Source organism: Protopterus annectens, chromosome 6.part1, assembly GCF_019279795.1.
Source record: "Protopterus annectens isolate FY-2018-M chromosome 6.part1, PAN1.0, whole genome shotgun sequence".
In the NCBI taxonomy this organism is placed as follows: domain Eukaryota; kingdom Metazoa; phylum Chordata; order Ceratodontiformes; family Protopteridae; genus Protopterus; species Protopterus annectens.
In genome coordinates this window covers 182,237,094-182,253,204 of record NC_056738.1, presented here as the reverse complement: position 1 = coordinate 182,253,204, position 16,111 = coordinate 182,237,094, and the positions used below count along the sequence as shown (strand labels likewise).

General features: G+C 45.2%; 1 protein-coding gene across 7 annotated transcripts in view; it reads right to left on the bottom strand.

Moving 5' to 3' along the window:
* MARK2 (microtubule affinity regulating kinase 2) overlaps positions 1-16,111 on the bottom strand; it is a 2,737,523-nt gene that overhangs the window by 46,957 nt on the left and 2,674,455 nt on the right. The gene's annotated exons all lie outside the window — the stretch shown is intronic.

The following is a 16,111-nucleotide window of genomic DNA, read 5'->3' as shown; positions in this document are numbered from 1 at the left end:
CTTTATGCAGGGCAAAAGACATCAAAAGTGGGACCTGTCTTATGGGTCTCCTCTTGAAAACTTCATAACATGCTGAAGCAGCTGAGAGCTATCACCATCTAAAGTTATGGTGAGTTTCAGGTCAGAATGGGCACTGAAAATTGGGTAGCTGCAACATCTTATCTGTTAAGAGTAAAATAATAATAGTTATGCACTCACCATAACTTGGTAGCTGTGTTATCCGTAGTCACCATTCATCACCTATGTTTCTAGGATCCGACATCCATAGTCACCATTCATCACGTATGTTTCTAGGATCTGACATCGGAGCAGAGCCGGCACACTTAAACAGCTTAGCTCAAGCTTTTCCCCTCCCATAATGCTCTGCTACCCTGTAGTCCCTCAGATCAAGTTTGCCCTGGAGAAAGAAGACAGACAGAAGAGAACTGCTACCACACTAGGTCAACGAAAAACCTGACAATCCCTCAGGAAAGGGGGTGGAGGGTGGGACCATGATGAATGGTGACTATGGATAACACAGACACCAAGTTATGGTGAGAACATAAGTATTAATCTGATGTTATCCTAATCACCATTCATAAAGTACAGTTTTGTACCTACCATAAATGTAGATGTCCGATAGATACGCAACTGCAGTCATAACATATGGGTTGTCCTGCCTCAGGCAGCCCACGGTCGGCCGGATTCCAAAGTCTGGGTCCGACGTCGGCTGATGTCGCATTTCTCTCCGACGTCAGAGTGGCTGGAGTACATAAGAATCAGCCAACGCCATTTTCTTCAGTGTTTCTTGCCCCAGATGCCAGGTGCCCTCCAAGGAAGGCTGTAATCAAATTGGAAGACAAAAACAGGGTTCCAGACAAATAAGTAAGCAATAAACAGATACATCATAACAGATATCCCCAGCTAAGAGAAACAGGGATAGGAGTGGACCCAAGGCATAGAGGGGTATGGAGGGAGGGAAAATCTGACTGCAGCTGCATATCTATCGGACATCTACATTTATGGTAGGTACAAAACTGTACTATGTCCTTCAAGAATGCAACTGCAGTCATAACATATGGGTTGAATACCATAGCTTAGCTAGGGGAGGAGGAATGCTCTAGGAAAGAGATGGTGTGGCAATCAAACCCTGCAGGACTGCCGAAGCAAAGCCTGCTATGGATCTGGAATATAAAGGGAGATTGTAGTGTTTGGAGAATGTATGCATGGAGCTCCATGTAGCAGCTTCTAGAATGTCTTTCGTAGGCACCCCTCTTAAGAATGCTGTAGAGGTGGCTGTAGCTCTGGTGGAGTGTGGTCTGACATTGGCTGGAACATTCTTCCCATGGAAGGAATAACAAAATCTGATGCAATGTCCAATCCATTTTGAAATAGTCTGTTTGGAAATTTCTTTTCCTTGTACTCCAGGGGCGTAAGCTACAAAAAGCTGATCAGACTTCCTACTGGTCTTGGTTCTGTCCAGGTAGTAGCGAAGTTGTCTGTGAATGTCCAAGGTATGCAACAGTCTTTCCCCTTTGCTCTCAAGATTGGGGAAGAAAGTAGGCAGGTGAATAGCTTGATTTAAAGAAACCCTAGATACCACCTTTGGCATAAAAGTAGGGTTGGTTCTTAAGGAGACCCTGTCTCTGTGAAAGATTATGAACGGTGGTGTTGCCATTAGGGCCTGTAGTTCCGAAACCCTTCTTGCTGAGGTAATTGCCAACAGGAAAGCTGTCTTCCATGATAAAAATTGTAAGTCCACTGAAGCTGCTGGCTCAAAGGGAGGTAGAGTCAGTTTTTCTAGGACAAAATTGAGGTCCCAAGCTGGCACTGGAGCCTTTCTTGGTGGCTTAATGTTCTTGATTTCCCTGAGGAATTGCCTTAACAAAGGATGTGAAAACGCAGGCGGATCAGTGTTCTATCTAGCTGAGATAGCTGAAGCATGTATCTTTATGGAAGAATATGAGAGTCCATTCTGTAGCATATCTGCCAAATATTCCAGGATGAGTGGGATATTCAATAATGATGCATCATGTCCCTTGCTGGTATTCCAAATGCTGAATCTCTTCCATTTTGCTAAGTAAACCTTTCTGGTGGATGGTCTTCAAGCTTCTGTTAATATCCGCTGAACTTCCTTGGAGAGAGATAGATTGAGGTTATTCATGGGATCTCCCAGGCTGTTAGCTGCAGTGTCTGAAGGTTTGGATGCACTGTTTTGAAGTTGTGTTGAGTCAAAAGTAGGGGCCATTGGGGTAGGGCCCACTTTTTGTTGTGACATATGCTCCGTAGTAGTGGGTACCAGTGTTGTCTTGGCCAGTCTGGAGCTATTAGGATCCCCTTGGGCCTCTCTGCTTTGATCTTTAGTAATACTGTGGTCATCAGTGGCAGAGGTGGGAATGCATAGATTTTTAGAAAGTTCCAGTTGAATGAAAGAGCATCTATTTTCCAAGCTTGTGGATGGTATGTCCTTGAACAGACTTTCTGTAGATGATGGTTGAGGTGGGAGGCAAATAGGTCTACTTCTGGCCTGCCCCATGTCGAGGTGAGTTGTGTGAAGATTTTCGGATGTAACCTCCACTCGTGTGGATCTATGAAATTCCTGCTTAGGCTGTCCGCCAGCACATTGTCTTTGCCTGGAACAAACTGGGATTGCAACTGTATGTTTAGGCTCAGTGATTTTTCCCAAACCTTCATTGTCAGTCTGCAAAGGGGGTAGGAATGGGTGCCCCCTTGCTTGTTTATGTACCACATCACAGTGGTGTTGTCTGTCCATATCAGTAGATGGCCTTTCTGAAGTTGCTGTCGAAAGGCCTCGAGGGCATGCATTACTGCCAGCATTTCCTTTTGGTTTATATGCAGATGTGTTTCCTTTGGAGACCATTGTCCTTGTATACATCTGCCCTCCATGTGCGCCCCCCATCCAAGGTCTGAGGCGTCTGTGGTCATTGTCTGTGTTATCTGAGGTTTTTTGAATGACATACCTGTGTTTGCCTGGCTTACCGAGGCCCACCATAGGAATTCCTTTTGTAGGCATGGAATGAGCGGTATGGTTGTCTCTAGGTTGTTGCTGTGCTGAGACCATAGGCTTTTTAGGTACCACTGAAGCTTTCTCATGTGTAGTCTTGCTAATGGAACCAGGAGAATGCAGGATGCCATGTAACCCAGGGCCTGTAGGAATCCCCTTGCAGTCATCTGGGTGAGTTTTGCCAAACCTTTGAAATAATGAGTTAACTTCTCTTGCTTGTCTTCTGTCAGGTAAGCCATTTGAGAGGCTGTGTCTAGATTGGCTCCTAAGAAGGTTATTTGCTGGGATGGCTGAAGTCTTGACTTTTGGAAGTTGACTGTGTATCCCAGAGCCTGCAGCAATTGTATGACATAGTTCAAGTTTTTTGTCAAAATCAATTTGTCGTCCACTTGTATGAGGCAGTCGTCCAGGTATGGGTAAATTTGGATCCCTTGGAGCCTGCAATGAGCAATTACTGAAGCCAGGCATTTTGTAAATACTCTGGGCGCAGTAGATAAGCCAAATGGCAATGCTGAGAATTGATAATGCTCTGGCCCTGCAAGAAATCTGAGGTATCTTCTGCAGCTGTGTCCGATAGGGACATGCAGGTATGCCTCCTTGAGGTCCAGAGTAATCAGCCAAGACCCCTTGCCCAGCATGGGAAGGAGTTGCTGTAGAGTCAGCATTTTGAACTTTGGTACTATGAGAAAAGTGTTTAATGCGGACAAATCCAGTATTGGTCTCCATTGAGTTTCTTTTCTTGGAACAAGGAACAGTCTTGAGTAAAATCCCTGGCCTTGTTCTTGTTGTGGAACTCTTTCTATTGCTTTGATCTGAGCAAGCAGAGAAATTTGCTTGATAGCCTCTGCCCTCTGGTTTTGTGGTAGGTTTGGCATGCCTTGTTTTCTTGGTAAGGTATGAAAGTGGAACCTGTAACCTTGGGCTATAATGTCCAAAATCCATTTGTCCTTTGTCAATCTGTGCCAATTGTCTGAAAACAGAGATAATTTTCCCCAAGGAGCTTCTATTTGCTCCTTGGTCAGCGGAAGTAGAGGAAAGTCATTGAGATTGTCCCTGTGGGGCAGGGGAGACCCCTGTGTCACTTCTTTGGTTTGCTGGTTGCCATTGTCGTCCCCTGTAAGAACCTCTGTATTGTCCTCTTCCTCGCCACGCCTGTTTTACCCCTTTGAAATCTTTCAGGATTAGGAAAGGACCAGTTTTAGAAGGCCAATTCCTGCTGAATCTGGGTGGCTGAACCTGGAGGAAATCTTTGACCGTCTGAACTGATTTTGCTTTTTCCTCGATAGACTAACACATCTTTAGCATTAGTACCAAAAAGCTTGTTCTTTTCCAAAGGTGCATCAAGAAGTTTTGCCTTAACATGATCTGGTAGAGGTTGTTCTTTTAACCATGCATGTCTGAATGACCGCCCTGTCATAGTTGCCCTACATGAAGCTTCCAATGCATCATATCCACACTGCAGAAAGTGATTGCTGACTTGCTGAGAATTATGTACAGCTTCCTGCAAAGACTTCCTGTCTAAAGGTTCAGGAGAGGCCAATGTTTTCTGTAAATCATCTAACAGGTAATCCTGATACTGAAACATATGAAAGAGGCAATTCAGAGCTCTCATAGATAAAGTAGTGGAGGTGTAGACCTTTTTCCCCCATCTCTCTAATGACCTAGCTTCCCTGTTGGAAGACAAGGGATTTTTGGAGGTGGATGCTGAAACCCCTTTAGGTCCCTGAGAAATAGTTTCTAAATCAACAGCATGGACCCTAAAGAAATGAGAATGTGTTTCTGGGACCCTATAATATCTGTCTGGTTTGGCTGGGGCAGGAGGAAGAGTATCCGGGGTAACACTGGAGTCAGAGTATAGGTCATCCAAAACATCAAGCACAGGAGGTATAGCCAGGGGCCTGTGTTGGGGCTTTTTAAGGAAGGTTCGAAGGCGCTTTCTGGAATCAGAATATTCCTGGCCTTGCCACTTAAAATGTTCCCTCATGGTATGCAGAACTTCCCCAAAAGAAATATCCTAAGGAGGGAGGCCGAGGATGGAATCCTCTGCATCCGAGTCCTCATAGGTCTGGAAGGGCTCTTCCTGGCCATCGGAGTGAACAGAGTCCTCAGAATCTTCATCTGAAGGGATAGGGTCAAAGGGTTCAACCCGGGGCCTCTTATCAGGAGGAGGCTGGGATCCTCTCTCAGGATGGGCCTGTGAACCTCTAATCATGGAAATTAAGTCTGCGGCCATAGTCATGATTTGTGTTTCAGGAGTAGGCTGAGGTAAGGCCTTAGCAGTAAGGTGCTTGGTCTTGCTGGCTGCCTTAGCACGTGTGTAGGCCTTAATAGACATGGCCATAGGAGGCCTAGCAGCTCCAAGTGCAGGAGTGACCTTATCTACAGCAATGGTCTCGGGCATTTCCTCGGTTTCAGTATCCGGAGGAAAATCTATAACTGGCGTCGGTGTGGCCTCCGGTATCGGAGGTGTCGGTAAAGCGGTGTCTTCGGTTCGGAGCGGTGAAATAACCGTCTCAGGGGGAACCGGAGCACTCGTGGTAGGTTTTGGCGTGGAGTTGGTGGAAGACGCGGGCCGAGAATGTCGGTCCCGGTCTTTTAGTTTCTTAGGAGTCTGCGATGTCGGAAGTTCCGACGGCATTGTATAAGCAAATTTATCGCCGAAAAAGTCTTCAGCGAACTCCGCCCGGCGCCTAAGAGTGCGCTTATTGAAGAGAGCACAGGCGACACAGGCCGAGACGTCGTGGTCTGGGCCAAGGCAAGGAAGATAGTAAGAGTGGAAATCCTTATGAGATATTTGTTTACCACAAGACAGACAATTGTTAACTTTTTCAGTAATTTCTGACATCGGCTGAGGCAAGAAAGGTCCCCAACGGGGTACTTAGCTTTTTTGATGACTTCGGATTCGAAGAATACAGGAGCTGACCGACCGGCACTTGCGAACTGCTTCTGCTTTGGGCACTGCGTGGCAAGAAAGACTGAAGAAAATGGCGTCGGCTGATTCTTATGTACTCCAGCCGCTCTGATGTCGGAGAGAAATGCGACATCAGCTGACGTCGGACCCAGACTTTGGAATCCGGCCGACCGAGGGCTGCCTGAGGCAGGACAACCCATATGTTATGACTGCAGTTGCATTCTTGAAGGACATCATATGGGTCAGAGTCCCCAGCTACCCAAAATTCTCGTATGGCCTCAAGGAAGGACATGCCGAAGAAAAGTGGAGCCAAAGGAAGCCCTTCCTTTAGAAACTAAGTCAAGTTTGTAATGAGAGAAGAAGGTATAAGGAGAGGATCAAGTTGCTGCTGCACAAATGTCATCCAAAGACTGATGGGCTGCAAAGACAGTTGAAGTAGCCATTGACCTGGTAGAATGAGCCCTAACTGGTCCAGGCAAAGGAGAACCACATGAGGAATACATGTAAGAAATGTACTGAGAAATCCAATGGGGGAATAGTAATTTTTGACATTGCTTGGCCCTTCCTGTTAACTGAAAAGGCCACAATTAGTCTGAGAGGCAAAAAGGCTTAGTTCTGTGCAAACAGAAACTAAGCTGATGATGAACATCTAATATACGTAAAATGTACTCCCCCTTGTTAGCATAATTACTGAAGAACACTGGACGTTGGATTGATTGAGATTCGTCTCAATGGCCACTTTCGGCATAAAGGAAGGTTTGGGTTTCAAGGCCACTCTATGTTTATAAAATATTAAATAAGGAGGCTTAATGGTAAGAGCCTGTAATTCTGATACTCTCTTTGCTGAAGTTATGGCCACTAAAAAGGCACTTTTCCAAGAAGGAAAAAAAGTCACAGGATGCAGCAGGCTCAAAACGGAGTTTAGTTAGAGACTGCAGCACCAGAATAAGATCCCACAGTGAAGATGGGTCCTTGACTGGAGGGTGCAACAAAAAAAACACCTTTCAAGAAGGCTTTGCAGAGCCGGGAAGAAAAGATAGGGTCATCAGTGAGATGAAAGTTAGAAATTGCTGCCAACTTTTTTTTTGATCGTAGAGAAACTAGCACCCTTCTGAAAAAGGGAAGCCAAGAAAAGGAGAATGTCAGAAGTAGGAGCCGAAAATGGATCAAGATTCAGATCTCTAGCCCAGACAGAGAATCTCTTCCACTTACTTCTACAAAGTCCCTTGGTAGAAGACTTCTGACAAGCAAGGATAATGTTCCTCACAGAAAATGCAAACCTGGACTTAGCAATAATCACTAAAAGTGGACAAACCAAGCTGTCAAATGGAGGGTCTACAGATTTGGGGGGTGGATGGAGCGATGGATGGGAGATTAGATCCAGCACCAGATGGAGCACCCAAGAGGGTGCTTCATAGGAGAGGGAACTACACCTGCCGAGGCCAGAAGGCGGCAATGAGGATCAACTGCTTCCTGAGGTGTAAGGTAAACTTTCTGAAAAACTCTTTGAATTATTGGTTAGGGTGGAAAGGCATAAAAGAGATCCGGAGGCCAATTGCGAGTCAGAGCGTCCCTGGGGATCAAGGCAAAGTAAATGTTGCATTTGGGGTTGAGAGGGGAAGCAAACAGATTGCAGCTCAGTTGGCCCCACCGACTGAAGATCCGCTTCGCCACTAAAGGATTCAGGACCACTTGTGAGGGGTCAGAATAGCACTGCTCAGCTTGTCCGTCAGCACATTAGACGCTCCGGGAATGTGTGTTGCAAGGAGGAAGCATACAGAGGACATCACCCATTCCTAAACCCTCATGGCCTTGGGACAATGCAGATAAGAATGTGTGCCCCCTTGCTTGTTCACGTACCACACAACAGCCATGTTTGTCTGTGTGAACTGCTACTGTCCCCAGAGGAAGGCAATCTTGAAATGTTTGCAATGAGAGAAGGACTGTTCTCATCTCTGGGACATTTATGTGCAACCTGGTCTCTGAAAGGGTCCACGTCCCTGGGATGGTCTTCCCCTGGAAGTGCCCCTCCCACCCTAGAAAGGAAGCATCCATGGTCACCATGGCAGTCAGACATGGGGAAGAAAATGACCTGCCCTCTAGGAGGTCCGGGGAATGCATCCACAATGATAGATGTCTCCAACAAATTGGAGTGAGACTAATAGGGACTGACAAGGGATGAAAAATGGCAGACCACTGAACCACCAGAGTCCACTCATGTAGTATCTGGTCAGTACGACAAGATAAATGGCTGCTGCCATAGAACCTAGTGCCCTGAGAATGAGTGATACTAAAGGACAAGTTTGCTCCAGAAGAGTCTGAATGAGAGATCGGATAAGAAACACGCATCGGAGAGGAAGAGCTGCAATATCTGAGGTAGTATTCAGCTGAATGCCTATGAATTCCAGATGTTGAGATGGGGTCACAGAAGATTTGTCCAAATTCACTTTTATCCCCAACTGATCGAAGAGAAGAAGAAAGCTTGTGTTCTCCACCAGTTGATGCTTTGTGGGAGCTATAAGCAGCCAATCGTCAAGATAGTGAAACATCTGGAATCCCTGCAGCCTGAGATGAGCTGCCACCACTGCCATGCATTTGGTGAACACCTGGGGGGGGCCTGTGGTGAGTCTAAAGGGCAGGGCTCTGAATTGGAAGTGATCGGCCCCTAAGTGAAGGCGGAGAAATCTCCTGGACCGCCTGTCTATTTTGATATGATAGTACGCGTCCTGGAAATCCACAGAGCACATCCAGTTGTTCTTGTGCAGAAGAGGCACAATGGACTGTACAGTGGCCATCCGAAACTTCGACTTCTTGACTGACAAGTTTAACTGACTGAGGTCCAGAATGGGACGCAGGCCCCCCGTTTTCTTGGGTACCAAAAGGAAGTGGGAGTAAGTTCCAGATCCCCGCTGTCCTGTGGGGACCTTTTGGATGGCTTTTTGAATGAGGTTGGTGACCTCTGCGGTTCCTCCTCTGTCTCTAGAATGGCATCGACCACTGAAACCTCTTCCCCATCCTGTGGAAGAAGAATCCTTTTGAACTTCCTGAAAGGAAGAGTGTGACTTGTGGAACCACATTTTCCTGTTCCCCTTTTGGGTCTTGAAAAAGGACCTTTGGGGGGTAGAGAATTTGATCCCTACAGCAGACAGCATCTTCCCCTCTTGCTCGCTTTGGGTCAAAGTTTCCTTAATGCTTGGTCCAAACAGAGTGGAACCATCAAAGGGGGTGTTGGTGAACGATGCCTTAAAGGCCTCTGCAAACCCCCATAAAAACAGCCAGGCATGACACCTGATGGCAATGCCTGTACCTGCAACCTGTGAAGAACCCTCTGCAGCATTGGATAATAACCTCATGGACGAATTAGCTATTGACATAATAGTGGCCAGCTTGGAAGAGATGGACTTAAAGTCCTCTGTGGGCATGGACTCAGAGGAAAGTGGTGAGCTCCTTTATCAAATCCCTTTGGAGACGGGTAAAATGAGTCAGATAATTTAGAGCTTGCAGGCTGAAAGAAGTCAATGTGAACACCCGCTTTCCAAATCTGTCCAATGCTCTCTACTCGTGGATGGGAGGACAGACAGATGAACTCTGCTCCAACTCTTTCTTGGTGGCGGCAGCCACCACAATCACATTAACTGGAACTGCTTTGCACAAAAAGGCCTTGTTTGACAATGGGCTTAAAAACGTATCTGCTCTTTTGGGTACTGGATCCACTGTATCGGGTTCCTTCCAGGCACTGTGGGCAATAAAGTTGATCAATGGATCATTGGGGGGGGGGCCTCCCAAGAGGCAGATTGGTCCGTACCAAAAGCCTTCAGGAACACAATTTCCTCAGAGGATGGAGGCTGGGGAGACCAACCGTCCTTGGGCTTAAGAATCTCCAGTAGATATCCAGAAGAGACATCATCACGGGGTGATCTTGGGGACCAATCCCCTTCATCAACATCCGTGTCCTCCGTGAGACTCCATCACGGAATACAGATGTCTCCTCTTACATGTCCTCTTCCAAAGCACTTCCTCAGTGGGAAGCTCGGGGGAAGACTTGGAAGAGGTGGGGACCCCTACGGGGGAAACTCTCCCCTGGAGGCAAGACTGGACAGGCTGACCAGGAGGAGAATGAGAGGGTCTACCTAAATTATGGGGCTGGGATGGAGCACAGCAAGTCGGAGAGGCCACTCTGGAAAGAGAGGGATTTTTCCACTACCCAGAACACGGAGGGACTGGACGATGCCCTGTCCTCCTCCCCCGCTAACACCACAACGGAGGAGGGAGCAGACCCCCACCAGAACCTCCAACCCTCTGGACAGTGACAGTCCAGAGCTATCAAGCGTCAAAGGAGCAAGGGACAGAGAATGGTCTGAGAGGCCCAGACCCAAACCAGCCCCCGCAGACTCCAAGGGCGAGAATCTGGACCAGTGGCCCAGCCTGTTCCAGGGGAAGGGGAGTACAGTTGGCCATAGACTCTGACAGGGTAGGGATAAGAAAGGTCCCAGCAACCCCAATGCCTCCCTGCTTGGTGCCAGCTCCCCCAAGTCCAAACCCTGGGGAGTCGGACAAGGAGAAGATCGCCGGGGAGTGAGAGAAGGTTCCTTACTCCTGTGGGCTGGGGAAGCCAACAGCCACAGTTCAATTTGAGCCTGGTCCATATCGGAGGAGAGGATGCTCATGGAGGATAGGGAGGAAGCAGAGAACCTAGATGGAAATCCGTTGGGACCCCAAGGGCCTTCTTTGCTGGTCCGGGGTATGAGTCCGTACACGGAGGAGAAAATAAGCAATCGCCTCCTGTAGGATCCGAAGGAAGATCCTCAATTAAAATGGTACCTGACATGGATCTCAGATCCCACCATAATGGACCTTCATGTTTCCTCGGATGTGAGGAAACAGGTCTCGAATCCCACGGATCTGAAAGGGTCGATCCGTGGCAGGTTTGGTTTCACTCTGATCTGAAAGACTCTATCCAGAGACCTTGGAGCTGGTAGTTGAGCCCGAAACCCTAGGATCTGAAGGGCTGGGGCGGAAGCCCTGGATCTGGGAGTTGACTCTCTAGAAGTTCTCGGATATGACACTGCTATGGTTGGAGTTGCGTCCGGGGATCTGGGATCCAAACAGCATAGCTCTCTTAGAGGAAACTTCCCCTGAGGAAGAAGACAAAGGTGGTTTCCTCGTGTTCAGAGGGTCCTGGCTTGGAGGTGGATTCCTTAACCAATTGGCCCCACTGAACCATACCTTTTAGAAGGAGCTTGTAATGAAGGTCAACCAGGGCCCTGGGGTTGAATGCAGCACAAACGTTGCATTCAACCTCCAGGTGGCTGGGCCAAGACAGCAGAGGCACTCCCCGAGTCGGAAACGGTCATCTTCCGCCTGCACAAGGAGCACCTTTTGAACCCTAAGGGCTCGTCAGACATCAGGAACAACCAAAGCCAAAGGGAAGATCTAAAGAAGAGTCAGGGAAAAACCAGGCTTTAAGTCCAAAAACCCTGAGATCCATTCAGCAACTAAGCAGTAAAACTACTAATAAAACACAAACTAAAATAAAGCCTCAACAAATAATTAACAAAACATTCAAAAAATTACTATAGAGCCAAAGAGGGAGTCAGAAGGGGGGGTGCCTTGCCCACTAAACTAGTCAACAGAAAGGGCACCAAAACAACAGACAACCAAGAAAAACAAACGATCAATGGGAGGGGAAAGAAAAAGGGTTACCAGTAACTAACTAGAAAGATTAAGCCAAACAGGCAAAAACTAGCAAGAAAACCCAAAAGAGGAAGTCACTTACAGGAAACTATGAGGAGCTGAGCAATCTGCGTCTGATTCGACTAAGTGGCAAATGAGATCTGTGGGGTTACAGGGCAGCAGAGCATTATGGGAGGGGAGGAGCTTGAGCTAAACTGCTGTTTAAGTGTGCCGGCTCAGATCCAGTGTTGGATCCTAGACCCACATGTGATGAACGGTGACTAGGATAACATCAGATACAAAAATTATTGAAACCATAAGTATATGATGTTAGTATGATTTCAGATACGAGTAGTATGCATTTCCGCTACAAACTGATTTTTTATGAAGCTTCTCTTTTGCATTTACGGTAAGAGTCCAGTCCAAGGGAGTTTGATACATAACTGTGCCTGTAACATTACCTGAACATTTCATGAAAAAACACTGAACCATTCTGGAGACGTAGGTTATTACACCCAAAAAGAGAAACGAAGGGACAGTTCTTAGCTCATTGAAGAATGATCAACTATTAATGGATTAAGTGGCATAACAGCCAATATACGTGTCTACACTTTTCCCCCATACTTAAAGTCTTGAGTTCTTATATCTGATTAGCTGAAGAAAAAGTAACATTCAGATAATGCATTTTGTGTGAAACACAAAAATCTGAATAGTCAAGAGGGAGAGTACATTCAAGCAGTTTTCTTACAAACAGGGGCCTACATATAAAAACAAAACAAAAAACCCACAAAACTGCCTTTAAAATGTCATGAAAAGTGTAATAAAGTGGAGCTACTGCTCACTCTGCACGTGGAAGTCTCCTCACCACTCTGCATTTCTCTTTTTTTGTATGTGAAGAAATCTCTATAGACCACTTAAAAATCTCCCACAAAATTTAAAGTATCAAAATAAATATTCTCTGGGGAGAGTAACAAGATTAATTTGTTATAATTATTTCAGAAAGGAGACTGGATATGCACATCATATAAACATATATCTCCTCCCTTTTTAAACTGTACAGATAAGATATCTGTGAAGGCTGAAATCTCGCAACTATTCACATACTGATGTTGGTAAAACTACTGCACTGATGTCGCTCTTTGCTGTTTTAATGAAATCTTCTGTATATACTCTACAACACTGGATTAAGATGAGGTCACCAATAATAACCAATTTAATGTTTCAAAAATAGATTCAAGAATTTAATGTTTTCAAGAAATAGAGTTAAGAAACTCACAAAGCAAGAAACCTGATTTTCTTTAATCCATTTCAAGAACATATTAACAAATGGCTGCAATCGATGAGCCACCAAAATTCTTTGTAAAACATGGAAAGTTTTAGTTGTCCCCACAGACTATAAGTTGAAAAAGGGTAGGAGCATGAAGTGTCTAACAGCTTTGCAAGCTATCACATACTTTGCTGCACAAACATCCACTATAAGAAAACTGTGCCTCTTATTAATCAAGAGTTTTTAAAAGCAGTTTGACACTTTTCTATGCCACACTTTGGTGTAGCTGCCTGAAGAGTTGAATGGGTTCCAAAGCTTTCTGCTACTGTTCTGTGTTGCTGCCATCTGTGGAGCAGCATAAGTGTTGGTGGTAACAAGACTCATCCATTTGAATCTTGTTATAATTAGATTCTTGCATACACTAATTGTTTTTTGAATACGGAAAGTAATCAGCAACATCTACATGTTAATGTAGTCTTTGTAATTAAAAGTAAGGCTGCATCAAGACAGAGGTAGAATTAGGTGCAGCTATGGAGCATCTAGCCTGATTGAACTCCGACAAAGTACTAGGCCCATCCATCACCAAAACCCTTCAACGTGACATTATTTCATGGGATGCTAACACAGGTACAGATAAAATTACTACTAATGTCTTAGGTTCTAGCAGTACCAAATTTAGTAAGGAGAAATTAGATACTTTTGAAACCAGATGAGTACACCTGTGGCCTTAACAAAGGCTGTGTGTGTTGAGGAAAGCTGAAACAGCAACACTTTGTATCACAAGTGATAAACACTCAAAGTGAACCACTGTACCTCCAAATGATGATGTCAGAGAAGAAGATGCCTTTCAAAGTCTATATCACTCAAGCTTCCCCGTAGGAGCAAAAACATGACCCCTGCTAGGTGGTCATCTGAAATCAAAAGACGTATGCTGGCTAAAGTCACTAAAATCTAGAAGGGAGAAAATGGTTTGTACCCTCTGGATTTAGAAAGAGGAGAAATTACAACCTCCCCCCTACTGTGGAAAAGAGATGGGCTACAAAGCCCCTTCAAGCAACAAATTCTGAGCTTGCTACAAAAATTTTGTTTCCATTGCACTTTCTCATTAGTAAAAATATGTCTCATGCACAATAGATTTCTAATGTTTTCAATTTCCCACTGATTGGGAATCACAGTGAAGAGGGATGTTACATCAAGGGTAACAAGCAGATAGTCTTCATTTAATGTAGCTGCCTTACCATACAATGCTTATAAGAAGGATTTAGTGTCCTTCAATACTGTTTCACAAGTTTCTAGTACTGGATGCAGGTTCTTTTCTACAAAGATAGACATTGCACAAGTGTTTAAACCTAAGAATTTGTCATATAGGATAGGGACCTACTCATGCAGGAACTGCCCAGCTTGTAAATATATTTTTTCAGGTACTACCTTTACACATCCTGAACAGAAATTTAAAACAGAGACTGATTTTTATGCAGATTGCAGGACGAAAAATGTATATTTTAGTTTTTGCCAGTACTGTAAAGTTTTCTATATTGGCAAAACTAATGGAATGTTAAAAGAGCACATTTCAGAACACATGAGGGACATAGTCAATAAGGAGGAGACAAGTGCCTTAGCTAAGCATGTAGGAACAGAGGGGATTCCATCATGTTTTTAATTTTTTGGTTTTAGAGGTAACTGAGGAAAGTGGTAGAAGGGGTGACATTAAAAACAGAACCAAAGAAGCTGAGCAGAAATGGATACTACAGTTGAATGCAGACAGACCCCCAGCCATTAATGAAACAGTATCATTTTAACCGTTCCTAAAAGCAAGAGCACTTAAGCACTGAACCCCCTTTTTAAAAATGCTGGATCTGTTTTCTATTTATTTATTTAGGGTTGGTACTGTAAGATATGATATGTGTTTTTCAATGTGAAATTATTAAGACATTTTTTAACTCAACTATGCCTTTTAGCATTTGCACTGAATAATTTGTTTAACTGATTGCATAAGCAGTTTGGCTGCATGAAATATTTAAATCTGGAGAAACTGAACTGTAATTATAGTCTGATGAAGCGATCAGGAAGATCTGCCGTAGTCCCATAGGTTCATAGGTTTATACTAGGCTATCTGCCCTAAGGCATTTATAAGCCTAGCCCAAATTTTTGTGGCTTACGCCACCCCTTATATGAAAAAATACTGTGCCCATTAGTTTGTTGTGCCTCTGTCCAGCAGTGACACAGAGATGATTCCCGGGGTAAACCGACGATCTTCCATCCACAGGTCAAGATTTCTCTTGAACACAGCCAGCGAGGTGCTCTGCCTCACATGGACCGGGACTCTATTCCACAGCATAGGGAGTCTCTGAGTGATAAATCTATCCCTCCAGCACGTCCTATTTATATCCGTGCTAAGGTTTAAGTCGCTTGCTCTAGTGGTTTTGGTGGATTTGGATTTTTTGAGGTGGAGCACGTGCATTAATTCCGGGTTGGACATGGCCTTGTATGTCAGGCACATGTCACCTCTGAGAAGACGGTATGCGACTGAATAGAGCTGGAGTTTCTTCAATCTGGCAGCATATGACAGATTTTGGAGTCCCTTTATCCTTTTGGTGAGGAACTTTTGGGGTCTCTCCAATTGCTGCAGATGTCGGGCGAGATACATCCCGAATGGGGCATTGTACTCGATCATTGGTCTGATAAGTGAAGAGTACAGGGGAACAATGACCTCACTAGATCTGGATGTGAATCCCTTCATGATCAGGTGGGCAATGTAGAAGGTCTTTCTAACCACTTTAGCAACGTGAGTGTCAAAAGAAAGGCCACTGTCAACCTGGGTCCCCAGTTCTTTGATAACCTCTTCTGTGCTTAGTGGATTGCCACCTATATGGTAGCTTGGGGTTACCTTGGAGTTCACCAGTCTGATGAATGCCAGTGGCACTGGTGAGATCACGAGCAAGACAGTTCCAGGCCTCTGTTTTGTATTGGGTGCCCTGGTATTGGCCGCGCAGGAGTCTTTCCTCGTGACTGTGGACAAGGAGCCAAACCATTACTTTGGTCTCCTCAATGCACCAACGTTGCACTCGAAATAGAGTGCCTTCTGCAAACCCATGCTGACTGCAGAAGGGAGCTACAACCAGTTATGGCAAGTATTCCCGCCTGTGGAGCTTAAATATGCCTCATTTCCCGCACTTATTTGTGATTGGCCAGTTTTGAAAAAACTCAGCTGTAGGCACACCTGCTTAGCTGATGTTAGCAATGTTTAATATTCCTT